Here is a 23,198-nt window from a genome sequence, read left to right on the forward strand (position 1 = left end):
AGGTTGATTGTATAGGGCCTTCTAGCCAGATGCTGTTTTGTAACTCGTGTGAGGCTGATGTGAGGAGTTTGTTCAGTTGCACTCGTACGGCCCTGATCTTGCTGCCTTTGCAGTCAGTAGCAACCTACCCGTCAACTCATTTCAACAGGAATGGAATTAGAGCCTAGTGAGGTCGTCATGGCTACTTTCAGCATGACATTTAGATTTAAGCCGACCTTTGCAGCGGTGACTGGTGGCTTGGGGTTGTTGTTTTTTTGTTTGTTTTTATGAGCCTCATTTTTCAGTTGCTCAACTTAAAAGGGCCTGACTTTCAGAAAGTGCTGAGCTCCTGCCCTCTGAAAAATAGGCCCCTTCAAATTATCACCATGTTGGGCACCCAAAAATGGAGGCACCTAAAAATCACTGGTCACTTCTGGACACTTTGGCCGTAGCTTTCCTGAAAATTCTCACTATTTCTGTTAAAAACTGAGGACTAGAAAGATCCCATTCTTAGTGCTGAGATCTTAAAGGTCAAATTTAAACACCACAGCTCTGGTTGTTCCCCCAACCCCACTGATGCCATGGGGATGATTTGGGAAGCGGACGGTGAGCCAGCGTTACCTCGGACAGTTGTCACATTGGCATCTTCCCTTTGAACTCTGCTAGTATTTAATGAACTTAAAAAAGCAGACAGAGCCATCTGCAAGAGCGGAACCGTTGGAACAAGCTACCAGGCATGTGGTGGATTCTCCATCTCTTGAAGCCTTCAGAAAGGCATCCAGTCTTCACTTGGAAGATTATGCTTTAGTCAAATCAGTTATTGGGCTCAGTAGAGGGTTACTATATGAGATCATCTGGCCTGTGTTATACAAGAGGTCAGACTAAATCAATAGTCTTCAACCTGTGGTCCGTGGACCCGTGGGGGTCCACAGACTGTCTAAGTTTTCCAAAGGGATCTGCACCTCCATTTGAAATTGTTTTTAGGTGTCCGCAAATGAAAAAGGGTTGAAAACCACTGGGCTAGATGATCTAATGGTCCCTTCTGGCCTTAAACTGTATGGGGAGAAAATAGAGGGAGTGAACCCAAAACTGCTTTTGTACTTCGTCTATGATGAGGCTACCTCCTTCCTTCTGGGGTAACCAGAGAGATGGAAGGATGGAACAAACGCCATGTCGGCTAGTTGCAGAAATCCACTCCAGGATTTCCCAGCCATAATCAGAGTGCTGACTAACAGACAGCGCTGGAATGCAGTGGATCTCTTCTCTCAGCTACAGATCAGTGGTGTATTAATTCTCATTAAGGATGGTGATTCGCTGAGATGGCTTCAGAGTCTACTTTGCATACTGCTAAAACTGCATCCGCTCTGCGAGGCGTGCCACCACCTTAACTGTACCGGTATAATTAAAGCAGCACGAAGTTGTGTGTCGACAGTTCCTTAGTGACGAAGCATTCACTGGTACCTGTAGGGACAGTGGAGTATGAATGGGGGCAGAGAAGGAGTATGGCATCTTTCAGAGGAACCTGATTTACAGCTTGCATGGTGCCAAGTATCAGAGGGGTAGCTGTGTTAGTCTGTATCCACAAAAACAATGAGGAGGATGCCTCTGAAGAAGTGGGTTTTTAACCCACAAGAAAGCTTATGCCCAAATAAATCTGTTAGTCGTTAAGGTGCCACCGGACTCCTCGTTGTTTTTGATTTACAGCTTGTTTGAGTGTGCTGTTCCCCCGCCCCTCCTAACATTGGCACTCAGCCAGCCTGTAATTGCCTTTAAACAGCCCATGCCTTCCCCTTGTTTATTCACATGCTGATACTTCCCTGTGATGTTTGCAGGCTACTCTACAAACAGCTGAGTAAATGGTTTTGTCGATCCATTAAAGTTTGCTGCAAAAGAGAGGGGGAGGGAGGGATGGAAGGAACTTCTGTTTCTAGCAACGGGGTGTTAATTTTGGTTCTAAGGAGGATTATTTTAGAGGCAGCTCAGTCCTGAGTTTGCTGCACATAACACGTTGCTGTTGCTACAGCAGCAGAGAGAGAGGCTCCCACTGCTTCAGGAAATGAACTATCATTTAATTTGCCCTTGAACAGGCTCAATATTTGATTTTTTTTTTTTATTTTTTATTTTTTAGTAAATGATCTCAACTGTGGAAAAAAGAGAGAGAGAGCTACTCAAAGCCTTAATCATAGCCAGAGATACTCAGGCTTCAAAAACGGAGCCCTCAGAGAAATGGAAACCAGAGACATGTTGGGCACCTGCGAGTCTATCCAGATAGGATTCAGAGTAACAGCCGTGTTAGTCTGTATTCGTAAAAAGAAAAGGAGTACTTGTGGCACCTTAGAGACTAACCAGTTTATTTGAGCATGAGCTTTCGTGAGCTACAGCTCACTTCATCGGATGCATAGCTATGCATCCGATGAAGTGAGCTGTAGCTCACGAAAGCTCATGCTCAAATAAACTGGTTAGTCTCTAAGGTGCCACAAGTACTCCTTTTCTTTTTATCCAGATAGGAGCAACTTTAGATTGCTTTTGGCATTCACAGAACAGCTGCAGTGGGTAGACAGTCGCTTATGGGCTTGGGGAAACAAGCACTGAATGGTCGGATTGTGTTATCATGCGAGTTGGTATGACGAGCAGTGGCTACAGCACTTTTGGATGCGGAAAGCCACCTTTCTGGAGCTGTGTGTGGCGCTCACCCCTGCACTGCGATGCAAGGACACCAGAATGAGAGCCGCCCTATCAGTAGAGAAGCGTGTGGCAATCGCTGTGTGGAAGTTGGCGACTCCAGACTGCTACCGGTCGGTCGCGAACCAGTTTGGTTGGAGAGGGGAAGTCAACCATTGGGGCTGTGTTAATGCAAGTGTGCAGGGCAATAAATTGCATCCTGCTACAAAGGACTGTGACTCTGGGAACTGTGCATGAAACAGTGAATGGGTTTGCATAAATGGGTTTCCCTAACTGTGAAGGGGTGATAGATAACACACACGTTCCAGTTTTGCCACCAGACCACCATGTAACTGAGTACATGAATAGGAAGGGGTACTTCTCCATGGTATTGCAGGCGCTCATGGATCACCGTGGGCATTTCACTAACATCAATGAGGTGTGGTCCGGGAAGGTGCATGATGCACGCATCTTCAGGAACACCGGCCTGTACAGAAAGTTGCAAGTGGGGACTTTCTTTCCAAACCAGAAGATTACAGTGGGGGATGTTGAAATGCCCACAGTGATTCTGGGAGACCTGGTATACCCCTTACATCTGTGGCTCATGAAACCTTACACGGGACACCTGGACAGCAGTAAGAAGCGGTTCAGCAACAGGCTGAGCAGGTGCTGGATGACAGTGGAATGTGCCTTTGGCAGATTAAAGGCACGCTGGCGTTGCCTTTAGGGCAGGTTAGACCTTAATAAAGATAATATTCCCCTGGTCATAGCCGCATGTTGTACATGGCATAATCTCTGTGAAGCTAAGAGTGAAAGGTTTGCTCGGGGTGGAGTGCTGAGTTAGACTGGTTAGCTGCCAGATACCAGGGCTATCAGAAGGGCCCAGAGGGGGGCAGTTCGAATCAGGGAGGCTTTGAGGCAACACTTTGAAAATGAGAACCAGTAATGTAGATCTCTGTGATGGGTGCTGCAATGTTACATTACGTGTAGTTTTCCTAGGAAGCAATGGTGACATTTTGGGCTTTACATTCTAGTAAGCAATGATTAAACTGTCTGTGTTTGTACCGGTAGTGCCTACTTTCTCAATTTGTAGAGAACAAATAAAGATGTTATAATTCAAAAACTTTGCTTTTATTGCACAAGAAACAGCACACACAAACACCCAGATGCCTGCTGGGAAAGGAGGAACCAGGGAAGGGCAGACTTTCATAGCTGTGTGTAGGTCCAGCATCATTGGGGAAAGTTCTCCAAGGGGATGTAGTGAAGGGGAAACCGAGAAGTCCCAGATCGTGGAAAGGACTGTGTGGATGGAGTTTGGAGGGGATGGGGGGTGGCATGGAAAAGTTCTGAATGTGCTGCAGCGGAGGGCGGGCTCAGATCTGCTCAGTCTGCAGCATTATTAAGAACTTCAGCATCTGCATTTGCTCCTCCATTACTTTAATCATCCACTCAGAAGCATCCTTAATAAACTCCTGATTCTCTTTTCTGTCCTGCCGTTTAGCTTCCCAGCAATCCTGGTATTCCCTTTTCTCTGCATTGGAGTAGTGCAATACCTCCCAGAACATGTCTTCTTTGCTGCATCTTGGGCACTTTCTTATCTGGCGGAGACGCTTGGCAGGGTTGCATGGGGTGCTCCTGAAGGCCACATCTGCCAAAACACAAGGGACAATGCACAGAAGTGGAATTGTTAAACTCACACACAACATTGAAATATTTCAGTTAAATACACCTTTTGCAACATAACAATCACTATCTCACTGACTCTTGGCAGGCACACATCTCTGTGAACACCCAAAGCATGGTGAGTGTTGGCGGGCGTGAGGGGGAGTGGCGCTGCACGTGGGGGGGGGAAAAAGCACACACTCTGCAAGGGTCGTGTTGCAGCCGACTAGGGAAAAAATTCTAAAATTCCCCACACTTTTCCACAGGCGGGGGTCATTGTAGCAGATATCTCACTGTTAAAGGGAAGCAGGGAAATGAGGGCACATCTACTCCATGCTTGTGGCTTCCGCCCTGCTCCTTATGCTGCTTGCTTGTGTGCCGCTTTGGTCCCTGCACAAGTGATTGCCAAATGGCGCGGGAAAGTTTCCTGCAACAGGGGAAGGAACAAAGCAGCAAACCTTCAGCAGAGGATTGCTAGTACCTCCCGGAAACTTTCCTGGAGACCTCTGGAGGATTCCCGTGAGATCTCGGCATGCATCAACACCCTGTTCCACCATACTGATTAGCTACACAGGGAAATGTCCAGCTCACAGAAACACAGCCAGCCTCCCACATTTCTAGACCCTGAATCCACATCCACATTACACAAACCACAGCCACTTACCAGGCCTCTCCTCTCCTGCTTCTTGCTCGCCAGAGAGCCACTGCTGAGACTGGCTAGTCACCTCTGGAGTGGAGAACCATTCCTGGCTGCCTGTCCCATCGGGCAACCCCTCTAGGAGCTCCACATAGTCATCTAACTCCACCTCTTCATCAATAACTTCGTCCTCCAGGTTAGGTCCTCTTTCCGCTGCCTCCAGGACCGCCGAAGTATCTACGGGGCTCTTGGCAGTGGAGTCGCCACCGAGGATAGCATCTAGTTCCTTATAGAATCAGCAGGTCTTAGGTGAAGCACTGGAGCGACGGTTTGCCTCCTTTGTCTTATGGTACGCCTGCCTCAGTTTCTTTATCTTCACTCTGCACTGCAGCATGTCCTGATCATACCCTTTTTGTGCAAGCCTCGAGAAATGTGCCCATTGGTATCCAAGTTTCTACGGTTCAAGCACAGCTGTGACTGCACAGCCTCCTCTCCCCATAAACTGATCAGATCCAGCAGCTGCGCAGTGGTCCAAGCAGGAGAGTGTTTGCTGTGGTAACCTGCCATGGTCACCTGGAAAGATGTGATGAGACTTCTTGGAATTTCAAAAATTCCTGGGGCTTCTAAGGGGGAGGGGCAGATGGTTGTTTACCTGGCTGCAGGGCAGTGGAGTTCAAACTGCTGACCAGAGCAGTCACGATGGGCATTGTGGGACACCTCAGGGCGGCCAATTAAAGCAATAAAATCAAGCGTGGTGTCTACAGTGGCACTTTGAGAAAAATGTAGAGGAAAAAGATTTATGTTTCTCATGGGGGTGGGTGTATTTTGTTGCCAAAACCGGGCATTTTTCCTGACAAAAGTCACATCGCAGTGTGTATGCATTCATTGGGGGGAGCGATAGCTCAGTGGTTTGAACATTGGCCTGCTAAACCCAGGGTTGTGAGTTCAATCCTTGAGGGGGCCATTTAGGGATCTGGGGCAAAAATTGGGGATTGGTCCTGCTTTGAGCAGGGGGTTGGACTAGATGACCTCCTGAGGTCTCTTCCAACCCTGATATTCTATAATTCTTTTGTCAACAAAACTTGGTAGTGTAGACAAGGCCTTAGTCTGCCTGTGCCTTAGTTCCCTTTCTGTTAAATGGGGACAGTGCTGCTCTACCTCACAGGAGTGTTGTGAGGATAAATACACTAATGGTGGTGTGGTGCCCTGCCCAGTTGCTATGATGACTCTGGGGGCTATAGAAGCACCTGAGCAGCTATTGCATCTTCCAGTGGTTCTTGAAAATATTTTTTATTGCTCTGGTTAAAGTCTAATAACTGTGAATTATCGCTGCATGATAACTATCTGCCAGCATTGGCGTACACCTAAAACTGCATGTAGATCCAAAAATATGCCTGGCTTGGGGATCACCACTGCGTCTCCCGCTGGCACATCTGGGAATTAGCTCTGTCCATTGTGGAGCGCCCTCTGCTGGTGGTGTCCCGTCCATCATCTGCTCCCCCATTGGTACCCGGACTCGTGTTGCTCCCCGCTCGGCGATGTCTACTTCAGGACACTGCCCTCCGGCAGTGCCCCCCTTGTCCATCCTTACCCCTTTAACAGCAGGTTTAACAGCAGTCTTCCAACTTGCCCGTGCCGCAGTGGCCAACCACAACCTCCAAAGTCTAGCCCCTCTGCTCAAAGGCCAGTTGCAGTCTGTCATGGCCACTCTTTCATGGCCAGGTACAGTACCGGGCGGGAAGGAGGGGACCCAGGCCTGCCCACCACTCTGAGTCCCGACCCAGGGATCCTCTAGTGGCAGCCTCTCTGCCCTCCTTCTCTCTTCTCATCTGTCCATCCTCCCAGGGTCACTTCCCCACTGACCCCTTGCACCCTCTAGGCCCTTCTAGTCAGGGTCCGCAGTCTGACAGGTATGGGGCTGGAGCTCTCCTCTGCTCCCCCAAGCCTGCCCAGCGCTGTGCTGTCCAAGGTGCTGGTCCCCTTAGCTCAGGAGACAGACCCTCCCCTCTGAAGATCTGGGAGAAACTGACTGCTTCTCTCCTGGACAGCCTTTATATAGGGCCTAGCCTGGCCCTGATTTGCTGCCCTCTGCTCAGCACTGATTGGCTTCCCCACAGGCCCTCTCTGATTGGCTGCCATTCTGCGCAACCGCTCTGGCCTGTTGTAGCCCAATCTTGCCTGGGGGTGGGGCACCACCCCACCACAGGAACTAAGATGATGATGACGGATCTGTGAATAATAAATAGAAAGCACCTTCTATAAGAGCTCTGTGGACTCAGTTCAGCTAACGGTGTTTACCTGCTGAGCTTAAAAGTTACAATGCAGTTTGGCTGGCCAGTGTCGATGAGTCTTGTAAAAAGAGCTTGATGTACACTTGAGAAATTCAACTGGTTAAGGCCCTTAGAATATTTGTTGAGCGCTGCACCCACACACACACATTCCCCTAACTGTCTGCAGGTGGGTCACAAACCGTCTAACCAGTTCAGTTTGAACTGATTTAGTGACATCATGGACTCAGAGATGCTGAAAGGATTCAACGAGTCCTACCACAGTGCACCGGGGACCTTGGGGAATGGCCCCAATGCGTCGCCTGGGGGAACTGAGTGGGAATGATCAGGGAGTTGATCAAGACAGCATCAGTCTTGTATGGAGGGGCGCATAACTTCCATGGATTCAGCATGGTCAATGCAGATGCACTAAATCGCTTGTGATTAAACTGTCATAATGCACTGGATCCAGTTCTTGAGTGTAGACGAGAGCCCTGCTCTTTAAATAAGGGCTTTGAGTGGAGATGGATAGATAGGATGGTGTTGAAAACACCAGAGGCCAGACTACCTAAGTGCTCCCTGTCTAGGCTACCATGCCACCGCTGCGGAGCTACACCAGCAGTAGTAACAATGGGGAACTTCGAGGGGAAAAGGTGGTGTCATCACAGCAGGTTTGTCTTGTCTGTCAGCTGAGACTGACCTAACTCATCCACTGTTCCTCAGGTCCAGATCTCAGGGAGCTCTTTGCAAACACACAGCAGGCCCTGAGCTCTGGCACTTCTCGTGAAGAGTGAAAAGCCTTTTATTATCCCTCTTTTCAGCTCAGTGGCTGGTGAAGTGGTTCCTGTGTATAAATAGTATAAAGTGCTCTGAGATCCTTCTGGATGAAAGGAGCTTTCTTTCAGACACAAGGATGCGGTTTGCACGGAAGAGCTTTCATTAAATCCACGCATGGAGTGCCCATCTCCAATCCTGCTCTGTCTGCAGCCCTGTATTTTGCACCATGTACCACCTTCAGCTGTTTTGGAATCTGTTTTGAAGGACCCGTTGCTTTCCAGAGGATCAGGTTCTGGGAGCTGTGGCCTGTAGCCTCCTGGCCTAGGGTTGCCAATCCTCCAGGATTGCCCTGGAGTCTTCACAAATTAAAGATGAATCTTTAACTATATCTTTAACTAAAGGTTATGTCATGTGATGAAACCTCCAGGAATACAGGAATATGTCCTGCCACGGCAGCCACCAGGAGCTGGGGCTGGGAAGGAGGGGAGTCTCTCCCCGGCGGCTGCAGCCCTGGAGCTGGGGAAAGTCACCTCTTTCTCTGGCCGCTGCAGCCCTGCATGTCCCAAATTCCCCCCACCCCCTCTTCTCACCCCACTGCCCCCTCCCACCTACCTCCTATTCCCCCCAAGGCCACCACCTCAGTTTCCATGTGCGTCTTCTCGGGCCAGGCACCTAATTAGTGGAGCCACGGCTGCGTGGCTCCACTAATTAGGTGGGTGGCCCTTCATTCTCTTGTGTTCAGCCGCCCCGGCGTGCACCTTAGAGCGAACTATCTATAGACCACCTGAATGGAGCTCGTGGACCACTGGTGGTCCATGGACCACAGTTTGAGAATCTCTGCACTAGATCATGCTTCCATTCAAAAACCAAAGAGGAATCAGAAGAGTGGGGAGGGGAGTTCAGCTCTATGTCCATTCCATACGTCTGCTTGAGTAGCTTCCTTGTCTCATATAGTTTAAGGGTTTGATCACACTCATGCTTTTCACCACCCCTAGAGGCATTGGTGGTTTGACTTTCAAGCGTGTTCTAACTGGTTGAAATGAAAAACGCATTTTGCATCCTGGGGACAATTATCCTCTTGCACGGGGAAAGGGCATGGGGGCGGGCAGCCCCATGATGAGCTTCAACAAAGGGTAGAACACAGCTGAAGTTCCTGAAGATTTCAGGCCCAGCATATCATGGCGAGGCCGGACTCGACATTTGGCTCATGAATTGCTGCACTGTCTGAGCCTCAGTTAAGAGTCTGAGAGCTCTTAGAGCTAGTGAGCGCTGCCAGGAGTGCAGACAGCCAGGGGAAAGATCTGGTGGAGACCTGTGTACACACGTAATGACTCTGAATCTGGCTGGGCTAGACTGAAGGGCTGGTCCTAGGAAATCAGAGCCCTTGTCTGGAGTGCTGGGCTTTGAGGCTGGCAGCTTTACCTCAGGGAGGAGGAGAAAGCAGGCAGCGGTGCTCTGTCACTCGGTGTCGGTCAGCTGGTGTAGAGAGTGTCTGGAGAAGAGGCTGCCAACCTTTCATTACTTTTTTTTTTTTTAAACATTGCTAAGGTTGCCCATTTGTTTTTAAATGGCTCTCCTAGGAACACAGACAGTAGAGATAGGAAGGTCCCTCCTAGCTCACCCAGCCCAGCTCCCTGACAATTCTAGCTATTCTGAAACCTGATTTATATTCCAGTGCTTTTCCCAGGTGACTTGCAAGCATCTCAAATGTTGGGGCTCCTCCCACTTCTCTTGGGAGACTGTTCCATGATCTAAGACTTTATCTATATTACTGATTACTTCGGTATAACTCATTTTGCTCAGAGGTGTGAATAATTCACAACCCTGAGCAACGCAAGTTATACCGACCTAAGCACTGGTATGGATAGCCCCAGGTCAGTGGGAAAGCTTCTCCCACCGGCATAGCTACCGCCTCTTGCAGAGGCTGCAGTTACTAAACTGACATGTCTACCGTCAGCTTAGATCATCTCCATCACAAGCGCTCCAGCCTTGCAGCTGGGCCGCTGTACATCCTGCAGTGTAGATGTGGTCTAATAGACTCTTCGCTGCCAGAAGTTAACTCTGCTTCTTCCAGGGTTTTTTTTGTTTTTGGCAGAGAGGGGGAGGAGGAGGAAGAAGAATAAGGGATGTTGGAGGTACCTGAGACTTTATCCCTTGTACTTCCCTGTGGGCCATATTCAAACTCCTAGCAACTTCAAGGGGCATCTGCCTGACTAAAAACTGGGTGAGAACCTGGGGTTTTGGCCTTTGGGTAATACTTAACCCTTTTCTTCCAGGTGTGTCACAAAGACCAATCCTTATAACATCCCAGCAAGGCAGGTTAGTCAGTATTAATGAAGACCAAGAAGTGAAGTGACTTTCCCCAAGCTTCAAAGTGAGTTAATGCCACAGCCGGAATAGAATGCAGGGAGTCCTGATCCTGTGCTCAGACTGCTGGATCACACCACCTTTGCAGGGGATAAATCAATGCCAGAGCCCCATCCTCACCCCCAGCAGCATTGCCAGCGGGGGCAGAGATTTCAGGAGAGAGAAAAACTCTTGCATGTGGAATCCTCAGTGTTTCTGCATTGTCCAGCGTTTTGAGAAAAATCTCAGACTCACTTGTTTCCTGTTGTTCTGCAGCTAGGAGTGTGACTTTAAAGACAACAGAAGTAAACGGTGTTCTATTCTGGGGTGGGGAACAGAAGCAGTGGGAGTAGAAACAAGTCAGCTCAGCCGTTAACACTATACTTCTGCTCTTCTTTAACTCGCAGAACCCCAGACAGTATTTTTGTTTGAGGGGGATGTGTGCAAACTGCTTACAAGTAGGAATTCCAGTTCCCCAGCTGAATCTCCACAAGCAGCTAAAGGGCAAGGCAAGGGGTGGGGTGGGGTGGGGGGAAGAAACTGTAGCATTCACACTGGGAGGATACATTAATGTTAGCTTTTCAGAGAGGCAGACTGATCATGGGAGGATGGGGATTTTTTAATTCTGTGTTTTGTACGGCGTTTATCACAGGGGGGTCCTGGTCTGCAATATAAATAAGTGGCTTTAGGTGAATTCCTGCCCCCTTCTCCCCTTTCATGTCCTGCCATTTGTGACGAAGGATTCCCAAACCTTGCCAAATGCAGATTATCGGGAGCCTCAGGGCTGCACCTGATTTGAGCTGTAATTAATTGTAGCCATTCTTAGTCTTTCTGTGAAGATGCAGCCCACGGAGACTTCAAGTCCCCGCATGCAGTGCTCTCTCTGGAGAACAGGCAAGTTGTCTAAAGTCCTCCCCATTTCCTCCCCTTCCCAAAAAAAGAAAAGAAAAGAAAAGAAAGAAAAGTTGGAGCTGGCTACCCATTTGACTTCACAGCGAAAGTCCTATAGGGTTTCATTGCAAAGACTCCAGGAGAGGGCTACAGAAATGCAATAGGCTTGTATAGAAATTATTCTCAAAAGCCTGTAATATTTAGTGGAGAATGAGATCCTTTCTGTAGGTTTGTTTTTAACCCGGAGGGCCAGTCAGTTCACAATTGGGGGAAGAGGCCTTAGGCAGGGTGGGGAGGCAGTGGCAGGTAAATCACAACGGTGACCTATGTCCAGGCAGTACAGCTTGGGCTTATGTCAGGTTTGAGGGGCCTTTTCAGCTGAGAGAGACACTGTGTTGCTGAGCATGATACAAAAACCTAGACAGGCAGGGGAAGTCAGACCTGGATCAGCCGTTCTTCTGGGCTGTCATTAGCCTGTTAATAAGATCACTCGCTGATAACTAGTGCTTGGACAGGGACTGGCTTGGCACATAGGCCCGAATTCTTCGTCCCCCAACTCCTGTGCTTGGGACAGAGCTGGGGGCTGGGAAAAGGTGACTTAAAACCATGGTTGTGCGCTGCATGTTTTGGAGCAGCTGGGGGCCCTTCCTGGCTCTGGGTGTCAGCCTCAGAACGTTCTATCTGTGTTGCTTTCTGGAGGTCCTTATGAGCTCTGGCAATTGGTGAATAACGGTAGAACTGTGAACTCTGGCCATGTGCCCCATTTCCATCCCTGCTTGCCCACTTCCACCCACTCCATACCCCTGGCCTAATCCTGACATGCTGGGAGCAGAGCTGGCTTGGAGTCCTTATGCCAGCTCTACACTGGCTGGGGTGTCTTCCTGGGCAGGGCATATTCTTCATGGGCTTTCTCAGGGAGCCATTTCTCAGGGAGCCCCTTCTTAGGCTCCTTTGTGTTGCCAGAGTGCACTTGTGCTGTGGTTTAGGCAGCCTTGACCGAAACAATAGCTGGGTTTACATGATGTTACAGACATGTGAATATAAACCCAATGACTGGCTGCCCCTTTCTGGCAGCTTCCGACACTAGAGGGCTACCTATCATATCTCCCAGAGCTGCAGCAGGGGCCTTCCTCTTTTCCTCCTCCCAACGCACACGTGTAGCATGCTTTGTGAGCAGACGCTCTGATGTTACAGAATGAAGGTTTGATGGAGATGCGTGCTATTAGCTTTTTAATATAGGGAAAGGGAATATTTTTTTGCTGAGGGCTGTCTTCTTTCTTTTTCAGTTGTTCTCTTCCCTGTATCCCATTGAAGACGATAGCAGGTGAAAGAGAAAGACATCCCCGTGGAGAACTGAGAGGTCTCATTTGTGTTCCAACTTTTCCTCCCCCTGAAAGGTGAGTGAAGCCGTGTTTGTTTCCCCTTTGAGCATCCCCTTTAGGCAGATAATAGCACTTAGCATTTATGCACTACAGAGCACTTCACAAGCAGCCGTTACAATGCAGCTGGCCGGAAGCCTGTATTTAATGGTTCATAGCTGTTTTCAGTGCCATAAAGCACCCAAGGGCAGAGGTGATAAGCAGCAGGATGACATTTTTTAAAATAAATCCTAGCTGGTAGATCAGGGAGTGCTAGTGGGATTTTCATTTGGCACAGAGAGGTTAAGGGCTGGATTTTCAGAAGTGCTGAGCACCTGTAATTGCCCTTCAGCTTCTCTGAAAATTAAGGCCGTAAGTGATTTATCCAAGCCCAGCAAGTGGTTGGCAAAACCAGAACTAGAATTTAGTTCTCAGGAGAGACTATCTTGTGCATTACGTATGTGGGTGAAGATGGGCTATGAAGTCCACTATGGACCTTACAGTACAGCTGCACTGCATCTGTCCAGCATTTAGCTACTATGGCCATGGGTGCCACCAAAAGGTTGAACAGCTATCAACTCTATTTTCTGCCTGACTTGTGTTTAACTGGGGAGAAAATAAAGACACATCATTGGGCACACCCTGGATACTGCTCGCCTCCTAGTTGCTATTCATTAAGTGTTGCCTTTTATGGCCTAGGAGTTATTTTATTTACTTGGGTTAAGAAACAATGCCTTACCTCCCCATCCATTAGACATAGCTTCAGGGCAGGTTATGCAGAAAAGTCTTCAAGACCGGCTTGCTTTCTTTGCTGTCTAATTGACTCCTGGTACTGGGCAGGTAGAGGCAGATTCATTGAGCCACTTTGTGTGTGTGACTAGACGAGTGCCTATAACCTATTTGAATGCGGGTGCATGTGCTTTCATAGCCTTGGCATGTGCACATACATAGATGAGCTAACAAAATCCAGTGGGCTGGGGTGGGACCACACAACGAGATCTTGAGACGCAGGTGCCTCAGCACAGGATAATGGATGCTACAGTACCATGTTTAGGGCTGGATTGTCAAGTGCCACAGTTGGGGTTATTTTCTAAAGTGCTAAGTTCCCACTGTGTTACTTAAGCTATGGCCACACTTGCAGATGCAGAGTGCCGGGAGTTGAACCAGCCCTCGGAGACAGCAGCAGGGAAAGCATTGCTGTGTGTTCACACTGTGCTCCTTGTGACTGTGGAGCGTGTCCACATTAGCAGCTCTTTCAACGCCACAGACAGCAGTGCATTGTGGTAGCTATCCCAGTGTGCAAGTGGCTGCAGCATGCTTTGGAAAGGGTTTGCAATGCCTAATGGGGCAGGCACAGCGTCACATGATGCCGATTTCCCAATCCCATTGTTCTATGGGCATCCGACTAGATTGCCCGCTGCTTTTCAAATGAGGGGGTGGGGAGTGTGAAAGGGAGTGTGTTGTGTGTATGTGGGGGGAGAGACAGTGTGTTTTGGGGGCAGAGTGTGTCAGCATGCTACCTTGTAAGTTCAGACAGGGGGAAGGGGAAAACCCGACATCAGCCCCCCCCACCCCCCACACACAAACACAAACACACACACACACACACACACACACCTCTGCAGCAGGAGCATTCCACAGTAAGGGTTTGCTTTGTGTCCCTGGGCTGTCAGAAACGAGCTTTGAAAGGGGATATCCACACGCCTGCAGTCAGAGTTCAAAACAATGACCAGAGTGCCCACTTGACTTCAGGGGATTATGGACGTTTCCGGAGGCTAATCACAGCACAATAATGCCACACGTCCTCCACACTCACACCCCTGTGCTCCAGCCGGGGCGCAGCAAGCTCTATGCTTCTTGTGGAGGTGGATTACCAGGAGCGCTGCAGCTGCAGAGTCCAGGCGCTCGAAGTGCCTTGCCAATGTGAACACCTCAGGAGTTATGGCGCCTGGGGCTGATTTAATGTGCTCTAACTTGCAAGTGTAGACAAGGCCTTATGGCCATATTGTCGGAGGAGCTCAGCACCCAGCATGCCGAGCTCTATTGAAAACCAGGCCCCAAAGGATCATTTTAATGCTCCACATCGCTCCAGGGCTTTTCCAGCAATGATGCAGTTAAACATCATGGAAAGCATGGATGCTCACCACTGCTCAGGATCAGCTTCTTAGGTGCTTGGGCAAGGGGTTCAATACAAATGTATCTTTCCTTTGTCTATTTCCCTGAAGATGGGTGTTGCTCCCTACAGGGCAGCCTGGAATAGCCTCTCGCAAAGAGCTAGTTGACTCTGTGTGATACAAGGAAAAGAAAATGCATTACACACACAAGGGAGGGTCCAGAAAGAACCACGTGTTTCCATGAATAGTTTCCTTGGCTAGTCACCAAGCATTCAGGAGCAGCCTGTACTGGCTAGGAGGAATAGATCAAACGAAGACAGCCATGATTGCTCTGTGATTCATTGGCTACCACCCTTCCATGAATCATTTGTGCTTCATAAACCTGCAGCTGTTCTCTGCCTGCTCTTTGAAAACACACAGAGAGGAGGACCTCTTGTGTGCTTTTACTGCTCCTCTTGTCAGAACAGCTGAGCTTAGTTCTGCAAGATCCTCTGAAAAGTCGTTACCTGAGGCTTGTTAGAAACATCTGTGTGTGAGAGAGGGAATTTCCCAGGAGGCCTTGAGCAGTGGCAGAGGTTTTGGTGTAGAGGGTATGTAGTGACTGCCTCACCCAGGGTTGATTAGAGCCTAAGTTGAAAGTCCATTGCCCACCCCCCACACCAATGCACAAGATTCTGGCAAGTCTGACATCTCCCACTTTAAATACATGGGACCCTTGGGAGGTGTCAATCAGCAGGGGATCTGGCCCAGGGCAGGGAGAGTGAAATACTAAAAAGGCAACCCAGCGACAGTAACAGGCTGTACTTTTGCTGTTTGGCAGTGAAGATGTCATCAAAGAGCCCCTATTTGGGGCGGGGGGGGGGGGTGGAAAAGTGCGGTCACCTAGTTAGACTGGGAGATTGGGTGAAGTGAAAATCTGATCCCATGGAGCTTAGGGGAAGTGGGTGCATTGTTCAAGATACACGGCAGATCCTCAGCGGGTGTCAATCAGCCAAGGGAGCTATACTGATTTACACTCACTGAGGATCTGGCTCACAGTGATAACTTGCCGGTACTCAATAATGACAAAAATCAAAGTCTCCAATCCAGATCTCATTATTAATTATTGGTGTTACAGTAACACCTAGAGGCGGCGGTGAAACGCAGGGCCTCATTGTGCTAGGCTTAGTGTGTGTGTGTGTGTGTGTGTGTGTAGAGAGAGAGAGAGAGAGAGTTTACAATCTAAATAGACAAGACAGGTAAATGCTGAGAGGGGAAACAGAGACACGGAGCATGACTTGCCCAAGGTGTCCCAGTAGGACCGTGGCAAAACCAGGAATAGAACCATGGTCTCCTGACTCCTAGTCCAGTTCATTAGCTACTGATCCACAACACCCCTCTTCAAATTATGCTCTCCTCAGGGCAGCCCAGAACCATAAGCCACTGTGTTATTCCTCTGCCTTAGCCAGTGTGCTTTGTGGGCGATTAGACTGTGTCAGCTCCCTGCCACACCAGTCTGTCCTCTTCAACCATAAGCTCCTTGAGAATCCTCCAGTCTTCACCTTGCTTTGCAGATAGCAGTCAGTGAACCCCAGTAATTGAGTTCCCCAGAGATGTCTGTCTGTAGTTTCTAGTCCCTCTCACTGGATACTCGGAAATTATTACATTTGCTGCCCCAAAAGAGACAGTGTATACACCAGCCTGCTAGGTTAGCTGAGTACTCTCTATATTTAATATAATAGCACTGAGATAGTTTAGAGTAAAACTAAGAATAAGTTTATTAATAAAGAACAGAGATTTAATTGATACTAGGCAAGTATAAAAGAGAGAAAAAAGGGTTACAAAAATAACATATTTTCTAGAGCCTAAAATGTAATTCCTTAAAAGTTATACCTTTGCTTAAAACAGTTTCTCACTTACAGCAAGTTATCAGCAGCTCCTGGTCTTCAGGCCAAGAAGATCCACCATTCACAGGCTCAGAGGTTGCTGTTCCCCTAGTGATGGATGACTAGAATGTCTTTTTGTTCCCTTTATATTTTCTGTTGTTCATTGTCTTTGTCTCAAGAGCCAGGAAGACTTCCTGGGCATGCAGACTCACTAAACTGTTTTCTCCTCCACTTGATTGCTTTGTTTACCTTATATGTAAATGTACTTTCATTTGTTCTCTGCCTGTAATCAAGCCAGTCAACAGTGAAATCCCCATTCCTTTGGCTAGGGCAGACATGCTGTATACACTGCCTCCAAAACACATTTGAAGAATGTGTTTCTAACACACACATACACACCTTTATATACAACCTCTACATACATCGCACAATGATTTTTGGGACCAGCGTGTCACCAGTTTACATGTGATACCTTACACAGACATCTTTTAATTATATATCATCACAGCGTGTGGGGGTAATGAGTGTGTCAGGCCTGACACAATTTACGTTATATTGGGGCCTTTACCAGCGAGTATTGAGGGGCTCTTAGGGTCACACCTCGTCTCCCGCTCAAGCTTATCTCTTCCAATGATATCCCGTCCTGGGGCATCTGACTGTCTCTTGGGAAGGGAGGGGAAAGGCTTGCCTTTTTTCCCCCCCTTCTCTGTATTAGTTGCTGTACATATTTTATAAGGATACACCGTAAAGTGCTGTATGGGGTGAGGACACCCTGCTGCGCCTCTCAGGAATCTCTTACTCCCAATTTGTGGCAAGCAGAAGAGCAATTCCCCGGTACCATTTACACTGAGTGCTCAGCAGAGGCTTTGGCTTCAGAGGGAATGAAGAGCTACACACACACACCCTTCCTGGAGACACCTCACTGGGGGTAGGATGCTGATGAGGACAAAGAACCAAAAGGCTCCTTCTCGCTACATGTTGTTGTCATAGTGGTTTGGATCTTGCGGGGAGAGTAGGGGAAATCTAGTGCTGGTGGAAGTAAATCACTGGTAGCTTGATCCAGGAATAGCTGGGATAATTGCTCAGCAAGCTTCCCTCTCACACAGATCTGCCTGCACCTAAACCTTAATCCACCACGCCCTGCTATTTCATTCCTGCATCCCCTTACGCAGCTCAGCGAGTTCACCTCAACCTTGACTCCTCTTCATCTCTTACTCTACTATTTCTAGTTTCTCTCCTTTCTCCTGCCCCCACCCCTACCCCCTGGGTTGTGTTATTAAACCTCAGACCTAGCCTGCTGCTCCTCCTCCTGTCTTTGGTTTGGATCTTCTCTTGGGGAAAAATGGCCACTTCTGTTGCCTCATATCCAACTGTTGGGTGGATTCACGATGTGAATAAATATCTACTAGGGACTAAGATGTATTTCCATCACTGATTTAACGTACACTTACATCCAGGTTGCTGTATGTGAAAGACCAATGCACCAAACTACCGTGGTTGCACTTTCTAACTAAAGCTGATGCAGTGTCAGGTGACTGCATAGTGCAGTTCTTTGTGGGGGCAAGAAAATGTTGCGGGGGGCATCTGTATCCTGGGATCCTATGAGGGTAGGAGTGGGCTCCAGTGTTGGGTGCTGGATGGTTCAGGGGATTAGCAAGGGTCTATTGTAGACCTTTCACATCTAGGTTGCTAGTTCAAATCCTACACAGCTTGGCAGTAACGGTTACAATTTCCTGGTTATTCAGTTAAATGAGTTTGTTGATCTCAGGAGGGTTCACATCACAATTTGCACTCCATGGCCCCCTTCCTGGCAGTCTTGGGCAATAGGTCAAGGACAGCATGGGCCCTAGAGACTGAATTACCTAGAGATTGTCTAGGCAGGTGTAGGCTGAAGCACACGGATAGCACAGTGTGTAGAAACTAGCCCCGCTGCTGCTGCTAAGTGTTCTGTGGTTAAACAAAGATTTTGGGACTTTAAATCTGTCACCTTCCAGGAACCTGAAATTCATAGGACCATTGTTTAAAAGGAGGGAAAAAACCCTCTGATATTCCAAGTCTGTTCAGAGCAGATGACGGCACTACCATCCGCTCCTTCATGCTTTCGCTCAGCGATGTGGTAATTAATCTTCTCTAAGGGCATGTCTATGCTGGCAGAGTTACAGCGCCGGGAGTGACAGCGCCGCTCAGAGAGCGCTGAAGGGAAACCGCTGTTGTGTGTTCACACTGTCAGCTGCCTGCGTAATAGCGTGTTGACACTTGCAGCACTTGCAGCGGTATTCGGAGCGGTGCACTCTGGGCAGCTATCCCACAGAGCACCTCTTTCTCTTCTGCCGCTAAGAGTTGTGGGAAAGCGGAGGGGGTCGTGGGGCATCCTGGGTCCTGTCCCAGTGCCCTGTGATGCATTGCTTCTCATCCCAGCAATCCCTGTGCTTCCGTCCGCATTTGGCGCCTTCTTTCAATGGTTTCTGTATTGCGCGCCCTGCCTCTTTGGGCTGCAGGAATGGATCCCGAACTATTGACCAGTATGCTACTCGCTCTGACCAACCCGTCACGAATGGCAGTGGAGTTATACCTTAAACTACGAAGACAAGAGGAGTGTGACATTGATCTCACCACGCGTAGTAGCTATGACACAAGATTGCTTGTGGCATTCACAGAGGTGCTGACCACAGTGGAACGCCACTTTTGGGCTCGGGAAACAAGCACTGAGTGGTGAGATCACATCGTCCTGCACATCTGGGATGACGAGCAGTGGCTGCAGAACTTTCAGATGAGGAAAGTCACATTCATAGGACTGTGATGAGCTCACCCCAGCCCTGCAGCGCAAGGACATGAGAATGAGAGCTGCCCTACCATTGGAGAAGCATGTGGCAATTGCATGTGGAAGCTGGCTACTCCAGACTGCTACCAATCAGTCACTAATCAGTTCAGAGTGGGAAAGTCTACTGTTGGACTCATGTTGACGGAAGTCTACAAGGCCATTAATCGCATCCTGCTCCGAAAGACTGTGACTCTGGGCAATGTGTGTGACATTGTAGATGGCTTTGCACAAATGGGCTTCCCTAACTGTGGAGAGGCGATTGATACCATGCATATTCCAATTCTGGCACAGACCACCTAGCCATTGAGTACATTCATTGGAAGGGGTATTTCTGTATGGTTCTCCAGGTGCTTATGGATCACCGTGGGCGTTTCACAGACATTAATGCAGCCTGGTCCGGAAAGGTTCATGATGCATGCATCTTTCAGAACACTGGCCTGTTCAGGAAGCTGCAAGCAAGGACTTTCTTCCGGGACCAGAAGATCACCGTAGGCTAAGTCAAAATGCCCATTGTGATCCTGGGAGACCCCGCCTACTCCTTAATGCTGTGGCTTATGAAACCATACATGGGGCAACTTGACAGCAGCAAGGAGCGGTTCAACAACAGGTTGAGCAAGTGCAGAATGACTGTTGAATGTGCTTTTGGCCGCTTAAAAGCCCGCTGGCGCTGCCTCTGTGGGAAGCTGGACCGATGACAATATTCCTATGCTTATAGCCGTGTGCTGTACGCTCCATAATTGTGAAGGGAAGGGTGAAAGCTTCACTCATGGCTGGACCGCAGAGGCTCAGCACCTGGAGGCTGAGTTTGAACAGCCAGAGACCAGGGCTATTAGAGGGGCACAGCGCAGGGCCATAAGGATCAGGAATGTCTTGAAACAGTAATTTGAAGCTGAAAGCCACTAATACTCTTTGCAATGCTCGGGATTGCAGTGCTTTTAATGCTAGGAGGGGATTGGTGCAGACAGTGCAATATGTGGGTTTAACATAATTGTATGTTGCTTTGCAGTGTTCTTTTTGCTTTCAATTAATAGAATAAAGATTGCTTTCAAACCAACACAATTATTTTATTAAAAAACAACAACCGGAGGAGAGAGTCAAACCAAAAAAAACATCAGCAGTGAGGGGGATAAGGGAAGGGAAGGTCCCAGGAGGAGGAGGGCTCGCGGGATGGCTAAAGATTTGTGTATGTCCAGGGGTCATATCCAACCTTCTCCTCTGGAATACAGTGCAGCGGGTACTGTGCTTCAGCAGGGCCAAATTGCAGAGGGACAGGTGTTGAGTGCAGTGGGTAGTGGGAGTCCGCAGTGCTAGGCTGTGATGGGGGAGGAGTGGAATGCCGCGGGTATAGACTGGAGTCAGGAGGTTGATAAGAGTGAGTTGGTGGTGTCTGGGGGGAGCATGAGAAAGAGTTTTGCGACAGCGGCTGCAGGGGAGGGCAGGTGCAGAGCTGCTTGGTTTGCAGTGCTAGTAGCGCCTGGAGCATGTCTGCTTGGCACTCCATAACCTTTAAGAGCCTCTCCGTGGCTTCATTCTGGTGTGCCGTGTTCTCCTTTCGGTCCCTCTTCTTGTTGTCCCGCCACTCCTTCAATTCCTGTTTCCCGGCAGTAGAGTGCATCATAACATCATGCAGAAAGTCCTCCTTAGTTCTTGGCCGCTTTCTAATTCTGCACAGCCATTCAGCCGATAACAAAGGGGGAGGCTGGACTCCCAAGGTCATCTCTGTGAAGTTTAAATGCAACATTTTACAGAAGCAATATTGTTTGCAACACATAGAACACTAATTCAGGGATTTAAAACACAGTCAATACTCTTACACCTCTCACTAATTGGCTGACTCCAGGCAAGCACACATGAGCCACAAGACCCCCAAAATGATGAGTAGCAGCAGGGCCAGGGTAAATCACGCTTCCCGGACCCTGCTGTACACTGGGCACATGGCTCTTGGGGCGAGCCAGCACTGTAGGGGGTCTTGTTAATCATTCCTGTCCCCACACTTTCCACAGGATGTGATCGTTATGGAAGAGGGTGAGCAGGGAATTAAGGGAGGGTCTTCTCCAAGACTGCAGCTCCAGCCCTGGCCCTTATGTGGCTCGCCTGTGTGCAGTAATGGTTCCCCCACTGCCTCTCGTGATGGCACAGTGGTGCGGGAAATTTACCATTAATGGGGCAAGAAACAAAGCAGCTCTGCTGAAGAACCTGCAGCAGTGGATTGCCCAATATCTCCACAAGAGTTTCCCGGAGATCTCTGAGGGAGATTCCCATGAAGTGACGGAGTCAATCAACAGCCTTGTTCCGCCACTCAGACTAACATGTGGTGGGAGACATGCCTGCTTTCTGCAACCCTCCTTCCCCCCACCATCTCGCTTCAGCAATTCCCAAAATCAAATCCACTTACCAGGGGCCTCCTCTCCTGTTTGCGCTTCACCAACATCTGACAGCTGTGACTGGCTAGTCTCCGGGGTAGAAAAGAGCTCCTGGCTGCATGCATCTCTGACCTCCGAGTCATCCTCTACCTCTGGGTCATCCCCCATACATCCTCATCTAAGATTTCCTCCTCCTGGCTTGGTCCACTTTTGACTGGCACGTGAGCCACTGAAGTATCCACAGTGGCCTTCGCAGTGGAGGTGGGGTCGCCGCCGCGTATCGTGTCCAGCTCTTTGTAGTGCCGGCAGCTCATGGGCGCAGCACCGGGGCGGCGGTTTGCCTCCCGTGCCTTGTGGTAGGCGTTCTGCAGCTCCTTCACTTTGACCCTGCACTGCAGTGTGTCCCAGTCATGGCCCCTTTCTGTCATGCATCGTGAAATCTGTTTGTAGGTATCATAATTCCTCCGGCTGGAGCACAGCTGGCACTGGACAGCCTTCTCTCCCCAAATGCTGATGAGGTCCAGCAGCTTGGCATTGCTCCAAGCCAGGGATCGCCTGGTGCGTGGAGCAGGCCTGGCCACCTGGAAAGATGCACTGAGACCACTGCACAAGTCAGCGAGCAAGCAGGAAGGGGACTTTCAAAATTCCCAAGGAATTTATAGGGTGGGGATGATGGTTGGTCACCTGAGAACAGGGCAGCAGAGTTCAAACCGATGACCAGAGAGGCAAGAACAGGCATTGTGGGACACCTCCCAGAGGCCAATTGCAGCACTGTAACCGACCACGGTGTCTATACTAACAACAAGGAGTCCAGTGCCAGTGGCACCTTAAAGACTAACAGATTTATTTGGGCATAAGTTTTCGTGGGTAAAAAACCCACTTCTTCAGATGCAACACTGGTCTACACTGGCACCGCAGCGTAGTAGCCCCGATGCAGAAAGCTGCACGCCGCTGGTTGGGGTGTTTTTTTTTTTTTTTTTTACAGCGCCGTGCAATTTCCGCACACGAAGTGGGTTGGCAGTGTGTACACCTCAGGAGTTACAGCACTCAAAGCTGCTTCACTGCGCACAAACTTGCCAGTGTAGACAGGGCCTTGGTGACAGTGGAGTTGGCCAGAGGCCAGGGGAAAAGAGCCTGATAGTTATTCTCCCCGATAAATACCTCCATCTCAGAGCCACTCCCATCCCATGTGAAGTGACTTTCTCTTGCCAGCTATGGTGTCATATCCTCTTCTGGGCAAAATGTTTCCTTGTAAAATCAGGACAGGCTGGGGCAGATCAGCTTTGGGGATGGGTGCATTCCCATTACTGCATTCCAATGGCTGATTTGCTGGCTCCTAAAACACTGGCCTATCCTGGATGTTTGCTGACCAGAGAAAAGCAAAGGGAAATTTCTCCCTGCAGTGGGCTGACCTGCCTTTCCAAAGGGCTTGTCTACATGTACAGTGCGATAGCTGC

At 49.1% G+C, this 23,198-nt stretch overlaps 1 protein-coding gene across 5 annotated transcripts in view; it reads left to right on the top strand.

Annotated features, from left to right (window-relative positions):
- Positions 1 to 23,198, top strand: part of CD151 (CD151 molecule (Raph blood group)) — a 62,990-nt gene that overhangs the window by 11,515 nt on the left and 28,277 nt on the right. For 3 of the 5 annotated variants that reach the window (XM_037899592.2, XM_043547935.1, XM_037899591.2), the window contains exon 2: positions 12,507 to 12,617. The exons of the other annotated variants lie outside the window; for them this stretch is intronic. The gene's annotated coding sequence lies outside the window, so the exon portion shown is untranslated. The remainder of the gene's footprint in view (positions 1 to 12,506; positions 12,618 to 23,198) is intronic. 5 annotated transcript variants of the gene reach the window in all.

The sequence above is a fragment of the Chelonia mydas genome, chromosome 6 (genome assembly GCF_015237465.2).
Source record: "Chelonia mydas isolate rCheMyd1 chromosome 6, rCheMyd1.pri.v2, whole genome shotgun sequence".
Classification (NCBI taxonomy): Eukaryota; Metazoa; Chordata; order Testudines; family Cheloniidae; genus Chelonia; species Chelonia mydas.